Source organism: Leopardus geoffroyi, chromosome D2 (genome assembly GCF_018350155.1).
Source record: "Leopardus geoffroyi isolate Oge1 chromosome D2, O.geoffroyi_Oge1_pat1.0, whole genome shotgun sequence".
NCBI lineage: Eukaryota > Metazoa > Chordata > Mammalia > Carnivora > Felidae > Leopardus > Leopardus geoffroyi.
In genome coordinates, this window is record NC_059334.1 from 40,658,401 (window position 1) to 40,672,091 (window position 13,691).

Below are 13,691 nucleotides of genomic sequence, written 5' to 3' on the forward strand. Positions count from 1 at the left end.
AATATGTGTGTTGGTTAAACTCAGATTTGCCAAGGAGGTTGCGAAGTAAAAATGTAGGAGCAATGTTTTAGGTAAAATGATCCCACTGCTTTTGAAGTGTATTGAGATAAATAGTTGCAGGGGAATTTTCAAGAAAACTGGTTAAGATTTCAAAAATGAATGTTTCTTCTCTTCTGAGAAAATATAATATGTGATCATTATAACAACTGGAAAAATGAAAAGGGAGGAAAATATGTGTCTGTGCACATGTGTGTGTTAATATAACAAATTCAATATTAACTGGGATGGACAAAACAGGTTAGAGTTTATTCTTTTATAACTGTCCTCATTTTCTGCATGAGCTCCTTCCCATCCTCCACTCCATTGGGTGGGAGAGAGGCATAAAAGGAGGGAATGGATGTATTTAGTCCAAATTTATAGTCTGTGTTCTTTCCAATAATTTAAACTGCCTTTTAAAGAAAACTAGTCTCTGCTTGGATGAATCAGGCAAATGATTATTCTCATTCTTGTCTTTTCCAAGATTACATCTAGTGGTATTTGCGGGGGTGATTTATTATTTATTTATTTATTTATTTATTTATTTATTTATTTATAGTTTACATCCAGGTTAGTCAGAATATAGTGCAATAATGATTTCAGGAGTAGAATCCAGTAATTCATCCCCTACGTATAACACCCAGTGATCATCCCAACAAGTGTCCTCCTCAATGCCCTTTGCCATTTTGCCCATCCCCCCAACCACAACCCCTCCAGAAACCTTCCATTTGTTCTCTGTATTTAAGAGTCTCTTATGTTTTGTCCCCTTCCTTGTTTTTGTATTATTTTTGCTTCCCTTCCCTTATGTTCATCTGTTTTATATCTTAAATTTCTCATATGAATGAAGTCATATGATATTTGTCTTTCTCTGAGTGACTAATTTCGCTTAGCATAGTACCCTCTAGTTCCATCCATCCAACCATAGTTGCAAATGGCAAGATTTCATTCTTTTTGATTGCTGAGTAATGCTCCATTGTGTGTGTGTGTGTGTGTGTGTGTGTGTGTGTGTGTATATATATATATATATATATATATACCATATATACACCATACCATTTTTTTATACCATACCATACACACACACACACACACACACACACACACCATCTTCTTTATCCATTCATCTATTGATGGACATTTGGGTTCTTTCCATACTTTGGCTATTGTTGATAGTGCTGCTATAAACATTGGGGTGCATTGCCCCTTCAAAACTGCATACCTGTATCCTTTGGATAAATACCTAGTAGTGTAATTGCTGGGTTGTAGGTTAATTCTATTTTTAATTTTTTGAGGAACCTCTATATTATTTTCCAGAGTGGCTGCCCCAGTTTGCATTCTGTGGGAGTGATTTAGATGATATGACTTTCTGTAGACAAGAGAAGTGGGTTCCTTGAATCTACACAAGGAATTTGGCTCATATTGTGTGACTGTCATGGGATGACCAACTAAGACTGATCCTTCCCTGGCAACTTTGGTGGTGTAACTGGTTCCATCTGACTTTTTGAGATGTCATGGAGTACTGTAGTCAACAGTCATCATTATTTGCCTCTGGTTTCAAATTCCCCTTACCTTGAGGGGTCTTTGCCTGAAGCCAGGTTTCTTCTGGACAACCAACCCCCTTTAGTAGCTCCATATCCCCTCATGGATTCAGGGACCCCCTGAGTCTATTGCATGTGAATTCAGGCTGTAGGAAACCAGGAGCACTGCTTTAGTCCTGCCATTTGCAATTCCATGGGCTTATACTGTGTTTGCGTTGGCTATGGGAAGGTCTTTTCCTGGGAGAACCAGGTCCTCTCATGATGTAAACTGAGTTGCTGCTGTCCAACATTTTGGACTTCCCATACTTACCTGGCTGCATGTAAATGGCCATGTCCCCCCAGTCCCCACCATTTTCTTGCTTGTGTGGTAGTAGAGGCAATGAGAGATGGCTTCTCACAATCTTCTCCTGTCTGCCTCATCTTTTTTAGAATCCAACTGGGATCAAAAGCAGTGGTATTCTTTTTTCTCTTGGCTTCTCTTCTTATCAAGCTTTGTCCTCCCAAGTCACTTCCTCCCTCTTTCTCAATCTAGACTTCAATATAGAGAGTACAGGGAGTGAGAAACTCTTTAATTGATAAGGGGACAGGAAGCATTTAAAAATAATTTACCTGATTCCCACCGCCCCAACTCGTTTCCTTCCTAAGAACAAACCTCATGAGAAATGACATGGCCCTATATGATGCAAAACAGAACACTAATTTGCTTCATAAATATATCTGGAGAGATTTCATATTTCCAAATTCTGAAAATGCCGACATTTTTAGATAGAGTCATATTTCACATCGTACAAAAAATAATTCCCTATTGACCAATGAATTTCATGTAAAACATGGAGCTAAAATGTTTATTTGTGTAATTTCTTGGTGGTAGTGAAATTGCTAAGCCTAAAATTAAGAGAAGAAAATACATCCCATACCATACAGGAGTAATTAATACATTTGACCGCATAAAAATCCATATCCTAAAACACCATTAAAATTGAAGACAGACTACACGCTGGCAAAGTGCTGTTGTAAAATCATTGACAAAGGTTGTTGAAAAAAATCTTCCATAGTCTTTTCCAATGAATAAAAAACTAAAACCCAGTGGAGAATTAGTAACAGTCACATTGAGAGAATTAACAAAATTTGAGGCACAAATAATTTATGAAATCTTATTCACTCTAAGATTTAAACAAAATTCTATTCATCCCAAGATTTCTTAATTCCAATATGTCAAACAGGCAGCTTCTTTAATCCAGTGTTATCATTCTCTGCTGCAGAGTGTGAACTCTTCTGCACAGCATCATGGCAACCTGTTAACAGTTGTTGAAACATACTTATAATGTTTTCACCAATAATTCCACTTTTACACATTTTAACTAAGGGAATTATTTGAAATGTGTACAAATATATTTTCACATTTCTATTCCCAAATAGAATAGAAACACATTCTATTCCCAAAAAACCCAAACTGGAAATACCCAAATTATCAAATAGAGATTGATTAAGTAAAGAAATATATCCATATAATGGAATAAATACTATGTAGGCATTAAAAGTGCTGTAGAAATGCCAACATGTTAACAATATATTAAGTGAAAAAAATACACTATAAAAAAGATATGATAGGGGCACCTTGGTGGTTCAGTTGGTTAAGTGACCAACTCTTGATTTTTGGCTTAGGTCATGGTCTCTAGGTTGGTGGGATCAAACTCCATGATGGGCTCTGGGCTGACAGCATGGAGCCTGCTTGGGATTCTCTCTCTCCCTCTCTCTCCATGTCCCCCCGTCCCCCTACTCTCGCTTTCTCTCTCTCTCAAAATAAATAAATAAACTTAAAAAAAAGACATGATATATTTGTAATGGAAGGGGAGAGTGCACGCATGCATGCACAGTTGTGTATCTCCCGTATGAGGAGATAGCATCTTGTTAACTCCCTTCCTGACTTGTGTCGGGAGGCCGGCTACTCTTGTGAGTACCTGAAAGTCACGTGTGAGCGTGGTCACATCAGTCTTTTTTATTTGGTTTCACTGGCATTTCCCCTGCACCACCACTTCTGGCCACCCATTGGCCCCAGTTCGCAGCTCTGCCATTAGGAAGAGTATAAGTGAGGCGGGCACCAAGTCTTTGCTGGGGTCCTGTCACACCTGCGAGAATGATGGGGAGGCTGCACCCACCTTAATAAGCTAGAGCGTGCTGTCGCTCTCAGCCCATTTACTTCTGCAGTCAGAGCTGCATCGTCTACCTCAGTCCTGATAGACAACAGAGCAGCTGTTGTATGGGGCAACCAAATGGTTCAGAGGCAGATAATTAAGTTCTACTTTTATCCCCAGCAAAGGTATGGGAAGTATTTCCTTGAACCTGAGGGGTCTATATGTTGGCATCACTGTGCCAGCATCATTAAATGAACAGTCTCTAAACTTGTCTCTGACTTGTGTTGATATCTTTACCTTTTGTAACTGCCACTTTATTGACACCATGGCATAAAAGTCTGTGAACTGAGCAATCCTAAAAGTTACAAAATGCTTAATAGGGTGTTTTGTTTTTTGTTTGTTTTGTTTTGTTTTGTTTTGTTTTGTTTTTGTCCAACTGCTATGTGATTGGTTTTAAATCATGAATTAGTGTGTAATTTTAAGAAGGGCAATGAAATAGAAAAGCTTAATCGGAAGATCACTAATTGTCCTTTAATTGGTGGCTCTCGACAATTCAATATTTCATGTGTAAGGGACATTTCAGGTTAAGAACATATTTGTTACAGGGCACCTGAGGGGCTCAGTCGGTTCGGTTGTTGACTTCCACTCAGGTCATGATCTGGCAGTTCGTGAGTTCAAGCCCCACATCGGGTTTGCTGCTGTCAGTGCAGATCCCACTTGGGATCCTCTTTCTCCCTTTTTCTCTGCCCCTCCCTCGCTTGCACTCTCCCCCAAATAAACAAACATTAAAAAAATAAAGAGAGAACGTATTTGTTACAAAAATATACCTGTGTAACTACGTAAGTTACGAGTTCATACATCCGTGGTCCAAGTTCTCCAGGACTCAAGGTCACATGACACGTCAGTTTGCATTGATGCCTTTATTCCCTTTCTGTCAATGCTCCCGGAGGCAGAGTAATGAAGCCTTGCTTATGAATCTAAAAAAATCGAAAAGAAACCAGGTCATGGATTTGAATCTATATTACAGAACTTCACAATTTTGGACAGCTCAGTAAGACCTCAATTTCCTCAATATTTTCTTATTTGCTACATGACAGGCTGAAAGAAGACTTGATGAGAACGTTTACGTGTTATGTCTTCATTAAATTAGATGCCACTTAAATTTGGAGTATATTTTCCAGTTATTGTTTTTATTATTACTGACTGGGAAAAGGATGAAACATAGCATCCTTGACTTTTGGTTATGAATGGTTCATTTCAGCTTTTCGATAAAAATGCTTGAGCATGTGCTAGGCATGGGGCATTCTTTATGTGCTCTAGGTACAGCAGGCTACATATAGTGATGAGTCAGACATGGTTTCTGTTCCAGAGACACTTATGATCTAGGGGACCAGACTTTAGAGGTTTTCTATTCCATAGTATTGATGAGGAAATTACTTGATTCTTTTCCCAAAATATACCTGAACAGGAGCGTGTGCTCTCTATTCTTGTCTGCCTCTGAAAGTAGGGGCCTGAGGGTATGGTCGGGAGTGACTGTCATCAGCCCGGCCACAGAATAAACGACCCAGATAGGATTAGAGGACATCTCAATGGCCATTCATTTTTATCTGACATTCCAACATGATTTCTGGCGAGAAGGGACAATGTAGGAAAGTGAGAAGGGTTGAGGAATCAGAAAGACTTAGCTTCACATCTTTGTTCTGCACTGGATAAGCATTTTATGTTTGGGGGCAAATGACGAATGTCTCTGAAACTCAGTTTTCTCATCCGTAAAGTGGAGACAATGCAGAAGAGAATTGAATGCAATAATAAACGAGAGCGACATCTCAGTGCGTTACTCCTAGTAGGTGTCCAAAGATAGTAGCTTTTATTCAATTCCGTGAAGGCTGGGGAAGTCCTGATGTCTGGAAAAGAGACTTTAAGAGAGCCATGTTCCTCAGTGAAAGAGAACAAAAGGCCCTCAGATTATCTGTATGTAAGATCATGAGGTTAGACTGTAGATCAGAGATGAGAACCTCAAGCATGGCATTGATTTCCAGAACCTTTGTCATTTCCCTGCATTGGTTTTTGTCACTGTCTCTTCATATTCTTCTTTACCCCTTTTCTTGGAGAAACCAGCAATGAATGTGTTGGATAATTTAATTCTGAGCATTTATATTTCAGGACAAGGAAGGATGGTGGGTTGGTGGAGAGGGAAGACTAAAGGTGGGGATAGTTTAACGCTTAGAATAAAGGTAAAGGTAACCAGAGAGAGAGAGAGAGAGGAGAGGAGAGGAATGTGGCCCGAAGATTTGGAGGCACAGGAAAAGAACTGAGTTGAGTGAGACCAAGGTGTGACCCCAGCAGATCTGGGCGCCCCTGGTTTTCAAGCACTGCAGGGAATGGGGGAAGGTGGGGAGATGGGCGGGACAGAGGTGGCAGGATTAGAGGGAAAAGCGGGAAATTTCCCTGAGAGGCTCCACCCCACTAGAGAGCCCTCCCTACTCCTGCAGGCCTGAGGAACCTGAAGGGAATTTTGTTCCCATCCCACAAGTGGAATTTTAATAATCATGGAAAACCACACACAGCAGCCAGAGGAGAAGGTATAGAAGTGAAAGAATCCTGAAGCTGCCGGATGGGCTGCCTAAAGGTTTAAAAATTTTCATCCCAATGAGAAGAATTCGACTTTACATTAGTACAAGAACTCTCTAAGTTTAATAAACTGCCTTATTTTCATCTTTTGCATAATGTGTACATTGCATTTATAATTTCTACTAATTGCCTTAATGTCCAGGAGAACTTCTGAGTATGTTAAATGGATTATGATGATCACTTTGTTTGGATTAGTAATTGATTGCGATGAAAGGGAGTAGCAGGCCAGATTAAAAATTGTTAATTCAGGGGCACTGGGTGGCTCAGTCGGTTGCCTCCAACTCTTGATTTTGGCTCAGGTCATGAACTCATGGTTCATGAGTTCGAGCCCCACATTGGGCTCTGGGCTGACAGTGTGGAGCCTGCTTGGGATTCTCTCTCTCCCTCTCTTTCTGCCCCTCCCCTGCTCATGCTCTCTCTCTCTCAAAATAAGTAAAAAAATAAATAAACATTTAAAAAAATTGTTAATCCATTAATGACTTGGGAGAGGAAAAGAAACCTTACACTTTAAACTGTTATCTCTTTGAGTGTAGGAACAAATTTAATTTCTCTGAAATGAAAAACAAAAAACATTCAAAGTAGTCTACTTTAAGTAGGAAAATTAAAAATGGTTTCCCAGGCTTTTTGTTTTTCTTTAGAGGCAGATATGTTTTTTGTCTCAAGTTTCTAAGTCAGATGAGATACAGATGTATTGATTGTTATATTGATTCAGGCATCCATCCATCCATCCAGCATGCTACTCTCTCTGACCTTCTGATGTTCCTCAAGTAACCAGGAGAAATGAACCTTTCACACATCAGTGGAAGGAAGGGAAGGAGTGCCATGCAATAGTTAAGGTTCTGGTTCTGGAGATTCAAAGACAGGGCTGCAGTTCTGGACCTATTGCTTACTTGTTATGTGATCTTATATAAATCATTGAATCTCTCTAAACCATTTATCTCTGGGTGCAACTAGATAAAATAATGGTGTTGTTACGAGGAGTACGTGAGATAATGTTTGTAAAATACGTTACATGTTATCTGGTACTTGGTAAGTACTCTAAAATGTTTGGTCTCATTATTAGTAATTTTGATGATGATAATTATAACACGAGTAAAAGGTTAGTAGTAAAATCCAACAATAAGGAATCAAAAGCCAGATTAAAAAAATGGGCAAAAGACCTGAAAAGTCACCTCACCAAAGAAGGTATACCCATGGCAAATAAAGGTCATCAGGAAAACAAAAATTAAGACAACAAGGATATACCACTAGACATCTCTTAGAATGGCCCAAATCTGGAACTCTGACAACACCAAATGCTGGAGAGGATGTGGAGTAACAGAAATTCTCATTCTTTGCTGCTAGGAATGCAAAATGGCGCAACCACTTTGGAAGACAGTTTGGCAATTTCTTATAAAACGGACCATACTCTTACTCCTACAAGTGATCCAGCAATCACATTCCTTGGTATTTACCCAAAGTAGTGGAAAGCTTATGTCCACATGAGAGCCTGCCCTTAGATGTTTAGAGCAGTTTTATTCAGCTTGAAAGCAACCAAACAAACTGGTACATACATAAAAGGGAATATTAGTGATAGGAAAAAAAGAGCTACCGTGCCATGAAAAGACAAGGTGGAAACTTAGATGCATATTACTAAGTGAAAGAAGGCAATGTGAAGTCTACGTGCTGTACGATTCCAAGTATATGACATTCTGGAAAAGGTTAAACTGTGAGGAGAGTAAAAATATCAGGATGTCAGAGGCTTGTGGGGAGGGAGGGAAAGATGAATAGGTGGAGCACAGATTTTTAGGGCAGCGAAACTATTCAATATGATACTGTAATGGTGGGTAAATGTCATTAAACATTTGTGGGGGCGCCTGGGTGGCGCAGTCGGTTAAGCGTCCGGCTTCAGCCAGGTCACGATCTCGCGGTCCGGGAGTTCGAGCCCCGCGTCAGGCTCTGGGCTGATGGCTCAGAGCCTGGAGCCTGTTTCCGATTCTGTGTCTCCCTCTCTCTCTGCCCCTCCCCCATTCATGCTCTGTCTCTCTCTGTCCCAAAAATAAATAAACGTTGAAAAAAAAAAAATTAAACATTTGTGAAAACCCACAGAAGGCACAACACAAAAAGTGAATCCTAGTGTAAACTGTGGGCTTTAGTAAATTACAATAAAATAAAGAAAAAGTAATAATAAAGCAAAGACACGATCTCATCAATTCTAATAAATGCACTCCACTAATGCAAGATACTAACAACAGGAGAAACTGTTTGGGAGAGGGAGTGTATTTTTCTGTAAATTTAAAAGCGTTCTAAAGTATAAAATTGTTAAAAAAATAACTAGGGATGAAACAGAATATCGAAGACTGTGGTATCCAAAGTATCCCAAATCAGGGGCACCTGGGTGGCTCAGTCGTTTGAACATCCGACTTTGGCTCAGGTCATGATCTCGCAGTTGACCAGTTTGAGCCCCATGTCGGGCTCTGCGCTGACAGCTCAGAGCCCAGAGTCTGCTTCAGATGCTGTGTCTCCCTCTCTCTCTGCTCCTCCCCTGCTCACGCTCCCTCTCTCTCTCTCAAAATAAATAAACATTAAAAAAGTTTTTAAAAAGACAAGTATCACAAATCAGACTGGCGTCAGACTTCTTGAAAACGATGGCATGATGCTCTAAAAATTGAGGGAATGTGATTTCAAATGCAGAAATGTGTATCTGGCCAAACTGTCCCCTACTTATGGGTAGACTAAAATAATTTTTAAACATGAGAAAGAAAAAAAAAAAGATAATTGGTGCCATGACCAAAGTCTGTAACGTATTTATATGGAAAGGAGAATACATTGCTCCTTTGGGAGAGATTTAGGAAATGCTTGATAGGAGAGACTTTGAATCTTAGAAATGAGGACGCAACTGACCAATGGATAAGTACAGGAAATGTTAACGGGCAGAAGGAGTGGAAGGGACAAGGGTAACAAGAATAAAGCATCCTGGTATCCAGAGTTTCATGTGGTATGATTGAGCGTAGTAATGGGGGATACAGTTTTGATAAAACTAAGATGTAGAGTGGTCCCATTATGAAAGGCTTGTCTGTCACACCAAGCTTATGAACTTTACCTCGTAGACTAGGAGTTGACAAACTTTCTCTGCAAACGGCCAGAGAGGAAATATTTTTGCTTTTGTGAGTCATTTGATCTTCTGTATAATTACTTAACTCAGCTGTTGGAGCACGAAAGCAGCCATTGACAATATGTAAATGGTTGGGAGTGGCTGCGTTCTAAGAAAACTGTATTTACGGAATAGTTGGGAGGCTCTGATAATACTCTAGGCAGGATACAGAGAAGCCATGATCTGGGGAGGCATTGGTGATGGAAACTGTGAAGTAAAAATGAAGTAAAACGTGTAACGAGAGTAAAGTTATTGAAATGGTCATGGATTAGAGTCCGTGACAGACAAGGTGGGTTGCTTTAGTTTTAATATCAATATTCCTTTCACTGAGGTAGAATAGGAAAAAAAAAAAACACCCCTACATTTAGTGGAGAGATATTGGGTTTAGTTTGGAGGTTCCTGGGGCTCATCCAGAAATCGGAGTTACTGTTACATAAATGAGCCAACAATGGTCTCTGTATATTGGCCCCTAGGTCGTTTATTTCTTCACAGCAGGCTGAGACCCGTTAGCGCAAAAGCCTTCCAATGCCAAGCTCAAGATTTTACACATCCAGTTGTTTTCAATAGAAACCAAACAAGCAGATTCGTAGCGATTTAGAGCCTGCCTTCTTTGCAGACCTTACGAAACTGCACCCAACATCTGCTACCTATAAATAGATGAAACCTCTGGTGCTATTAAAACCCCAAGCCGTTGCTGCTCTTTGGACTCTGGCCCAGAGATTCCCTTCTGTGCTGCTAGGAGAAATCATCTAGACATGTAAATCCTCCTCTGATCCTTCTTTTCCCTAAGCGTTCCTTTGCCCTCTTCCCCAGTGGTCTCACACCTTGAGAGACTTCCCTTCCTACAAACCTACCAAAACATCATCCGAATAAAGCTTGTGAGTGCTATTGCCACCTCATGGTCATATCTTTTTCCTTGATCAGCTCCCTGATCTCCTTACCCTCCCACAGTTACAGTGATCGATGCAAGCTTTATTGGCAGAGTTGGGATGATGGATGTCAAAGGAGTGGGTGATTTTTCCCAAGGAGTAAGAAACAGAGGTTAAGGAGAAAACATTAGGGATTCCTCAGGAAACATCATTATGCATTGGCCAGGAAGAAGATAAAAAAAAAAAACAACTTGAAAAAATAGACAGAAATGAGACAATCGGTTGAGAATCACATAGAAGAAAGAGGCAATTTCAAGAAAGGAATGTTCTAGTGTCTGATTCCACAGAGAGGTCAAATGGGCCAGAACTGAACATAGTTCACCAGATTTGGGTGTTAGGGGCTCATTGTAGGAGTACCTTCAGTGATACCACTGAGACAGAAGCCTACTGCTTATAAGCTGAAAAGTGATTAGAAAGTGAGGTGAGTCTTGAAGCAGTAGGCATTGGAGAATGAGTAAATCAAGAACACCGAAGTGGAGTGTGGAGTGGCACAGAGTTTCTTGATGAGGATGGAGAGTAAGCAGCAATCCACGTGGTGTGTGGATTTCTGTGCTGGTCTGCAGACATGCAGAAAGATAACCAGGAAAGGAAAGGTTGTGTTGATCCACCGGAAAATTGTGTTGATTTTAAGGGCAAAAATCTTAGAGAAACAAAAGGATAAAACCATTGTAGATATTGGTAAGAGTATGTCGGGTGTGTTGAATCACAATGTTTACACCGGACCAGGAAAAACATGAATCCTTAACTAGATCATGACCCCAAGTAGAGATCATTTTAAAAACATTGGTTTCCAAAGAATATCGACAGCAGGAGTGTTGGGAATGGAGAGTGAGAAAGCTGGATTGGCAGGGAATTATGAAAGCTCATATCTGATGCTGTCGAAAGAGAATTGGGCCTAAAATCAAAGTAAGATCTGACTTGTGATTCTCACCTCCTAGCCGGTTGACTTTTGGCAGATCACTCGTTGCCTCTGTGCTCAGTTGAACGGTAAAATGAAAAAAGGTACTTATCTACAGCCTTCATTTGGATCAGATTCAAGTAAAACAACAGATGTAATGATGTTCTGTGCATATGTAAGACTGATGCACTGTAAGTCCTGTTACATCTACATCATCCTTAATTCTCTTTCCATAAGAATATAGAAACACTCAAACCAATGGGTCTCAATTCTGACTGCTTATCATGATTTTCTACAGAGTTTAAATATACGTATATGTATATATATGTACATATATATATATATATACACATATATATATGTGCTTGGCTTTTCATTTTCATTCTAGATTCAGAGGGAATTTGTATTAAAAAAAATAAAAGGAAAACCCCTCCACAGGTCACTAGCATGTGGGATTCTAACAATAAGAGCCCTCATCTCTTGAAACTGAACCTGAGGAAAACAAATTTCCTGAATACCTGAATGGTGGTTTTTCTGAAATGGAAGAAACCTTTACTTAAATTGTCTCTGAATGGAACAAACATTGCGAGAAATCGTATTTTCCCCTCAAGTGATATTGACATACACTATCTTACTCTATTTCACAATTTTATGAGATACTTTGGCTTATCTTCCTCATAAATACATTCCTGTTGAAAATACTTTTTATGATAAGTAGATGGCAAGGGTATTGCAATCTTTGGAAAGATTGAGAGACAGGTCATCAAATGAAGATCAAAACCTTGGGAAGATTTTGTATAGAATTGAATGGCAGAGGGAACGGGAGGCGAAAAAAACCAGCTTTTTGAAATTTTCATTTTAATATACTTGGTATTTTTGTCATGTTATATTTTAAAAGATATTTTCAAGTCCGTATACATTATTTCACTTTGTACACGATGCGCCTTCAAAGGTGAAGATGGTCATCATTGTCAACATTACTAACTTACAGTACCGCGACCAAGATTCGTGGAGTGACTTACCAAAGGTCGCACACCTAGTAAGTGGTCAAGCTGAAAGTCAAAACTAGATGATCTTACTTAAAACGTTGCACTGTTGAAAAATCTCCCAGATTGGGAGACAGAGGCAAAAAAACTGAACCGAGTGGAGAAACAGTCCGCTGGGAATGCTATAACAACATGCCACAGAGTGTGGGTGACTTTTCACAGTTGTGAAGGCGGGGAAGTCCAAGATCAAGGCACCAGCAGATCTTACGTCTGCCTCCTGGTTCATAGATGGCCATCTCTTTACTGTGTCCTCTCTTGGTGGAAGGGACAAGAGAACCCTCTGGGTCTCTTTCACAAAGGCACTTAACCCCATTAGGCTCTATGCACTCATGACCCAATCACCTCCCAAAGGCTCCACCACCAATTACTATCACATTGAGGATTAGGCTTTAACGTATGAATTTGGTGGTGGAGGGTTGGGGCACAAGTATTCGATCCATAGCAATTATAAAACCAAATAGGATGAAAGATTCAGAAAGACTAAAATATAAATCTATATCACATCTCTGTCCCACTCAAAGAAAACTGTTTTAAGTGTGGGGTTCAAAGGAATTTTCTTAAAATTTTTTTTTTCCTTTAGCATTTATTTATTATTGAGAGACAGAGAGAGACAGAGCATGAGTATAGGAGGGGCAGACATGGAATCTGAAGGAGGCTCCAGGCTCTGAGCAAGCTGTCAGCACAGAGCCCGACACGGGGCTCGAACTCACAAACTGCGAGATCATGACCTGAGCCAAATTCGGATGCTTAACCGCCTGAGCCACCCAGGTGCCCCTCAAATGAATTTTCTTCTAACTGAAATCTATAAATTGCTTCAGTCTGTAAAAATCACACCATATTCTGGTTTCCTTCATATTTGTGCTATGATTTTACTGTATGTTTTCTGCTTTCCCTTGGAGTTTCTATTTGCCTTTGTTGTTCTTATGGTGAACAACAACAACAAAAAATGTACATTTTGCTACATCCATGAATTTAACGAGCTTCTTAAAGAGATGATCTTTTTCGTAGGATCCACTCTCTTCTTGAACAGATGATTTCTGTAGTCACCAGAGTTCCCTTACAGACTGTGCCGCTTCTCTAGGTCCACAGGAGAGCTGTCCTTCTGAGACTGGCATTTGTTTCCTTCCGGAATTTTGTATTCCATATGTTTTTCATGTCACTTTTCAGGTTAGTTGTCTTTAGGACTTTCTCAGATAACTCCATGACTGTATGTAAGCAGGATAAATTTTCTGGTCTTTCGAAGTTAAAAGTGTCTCCTTTTTATCATCATATTTTGATATTTTGTTTGGCTATGGAATTCTAGGCACAATGCCTGAGGATATTGTATGGAAATTTGCACTGTCAT